At 44.9% G+C, this 1621-nt stretch overlaps 1 pseudogene; it reads left to right on the top strand.

The window, feature by feature from the left end:
* Positions 1 to 599: 599 nt before the first annotated feature.
* Positions 600 to 1365, top strand: LOC102837332 (annotated as a pseudogene).
* Positions 1366 to 1621: the final 256 nt, after the last annotated feature.

Here is a 1621-nt window from a genome sequence, read left to right as displayed (position 1 = left end):
GTGGTTTCTAATGAGTGTTATTTGTGTTTTCTCCCCCTTTTCTTTAGTTAGATTTGCCAAAGGTCTGTCAATTTTGTTCACTCTTTCAAAGAACCAGTTTCCTGTCCTGTTGATTCTTTCTACAGTTTTTCTGTGTTCTATCTCATTAATTTCTGCTCTAACCTTTATTATTTATTTTCTTTTGGTGACTGTAGGTTCTGTCTGTTAGTCTGTTTCTAATTGTTGGAGATGCTGTGTTAATGTGTTAATTTTGGTTTTATTCTTTTTGGATGTACGCATTTATCACAATTAATTGTCCTCTCAGCACCACTTTCACTTTGTCCCAAAGATTTTGGTATGTTTTGTTTTCGTTCTCATTTGTTTCTAGGAACTTTGTGAGTTCACATTTAATTTCTTCTATTCAGTCGCTTTTCAGCAGGGAACACCCTGCTGAATTCAGTTGCCATGTATTCAACTTTATTTCCTTGGTCTTCTTATTGTTGGTTTCTAGTTTTATGGCATTGTAGTCTGAAGAGATGCTTTGTAGTATTTTGATGGCAAACATCTTTCTTTAAACAACATAAAAGACAACTATAGCTTCTTCTCTAAGAAAACACCAAATGACAAATGACGCCGGTGCAGGCTTCCGCGGAGGATTCTGCGGTGGTCTGTGGGGCCGGGGTCGCGGCTGTGGTATGGGCAAAGCCAAGGACAAGGAGTGGCTCCCTGTCACCAAGCTGGGTCGTCTGGCCAAGGACATAAAGATCAAGTCCCTGGAGGAGATTTACATTTTCTTCCTGAAATCATTGACTTCTTTCTGGGAATGTCCCTCAAGGACGCGGTTTTGAAGATCATGCCTGTGCAGAAACAGACATGCGCTGGCCAGCGGACCAGGTTCAAGGTGTTTGTCGCCATTGGGGACTACAATGGTCATGTCGGCCTAGGCGTCAAGTGTTCCAAGGAGGTGGCCACAGCCATTCGCAGGGCCATCATCTTGGCCAAGCTGTCCATCCTCCCCGTGCGGCAAGGCTACTGGGGGAACAAAATCGGTAAACCCCACACAGTTCCTTGCAAGGTGAGCGGCCGCTGCGGCTCTGTCCTGGTGCGTCTTATCCCTGCATTGTCTCAGACCCTATGCCAAAGAAGCTGCTGAAGGCTGGTATTGATTGTTATACCTCGGCCAGGGGCTTCACTGCCACCCTGGGCAACTTTGCCAAGGCCACCTTTGATGCCATCTCCAAGACCTACAGGTATCTCAACCCTGACCTCTGGAAAGAGACTGTGTTTACAAAGTTTCCCTACCAGGAGTTCACTGATCACCTTGTGAAGGCCCACACCAGAGTGTCCATGCAAAGGACCCAGGCTCCAGCCGTGGCAACCGCATAAAAGGCTTTGATAAAAGAGAAATAAAAGTGAATTCAGCCTGAAAAAAAAAAAGACAACTATATTTATAACATGCTCAGGAATCAAATTGACTACAGCTCTGGTAGCATAGTAGTATGTATCAGGCTGTGAACCACAAGGTCAGCAGTGCGAAACTACCAGTTGTTCTGCGGGATAAAGATGAAGCTTTCTGTTCCCGTAAAGATTTACAGCCTTGGAAACCCTGTACAGGGTCGCTATTGGTTAGAATCAACTCCAC

Source organism: Chrysochloris asiatica, unplaced genomic scaffold (assembly GCF_000296735.1).
Source record: "Chrysochloris asiatica unplaced genomic scaffold, ChrAsi1.0 scaffold05936, whole genome shotgun sequence".
Classification (NCBI taxonomy): Eukaryota; Metazoa; Chordata; class Mammalia; order Afrosoricida; family Chrysochloridae; genus Chrysochloris; species Chrysochloris asiatica.
The sequence above is the reverse complement of the archived record's forward strand: the minus strand, read 5'-3'. Positions and strand labels throughout refer to the sequence as shown.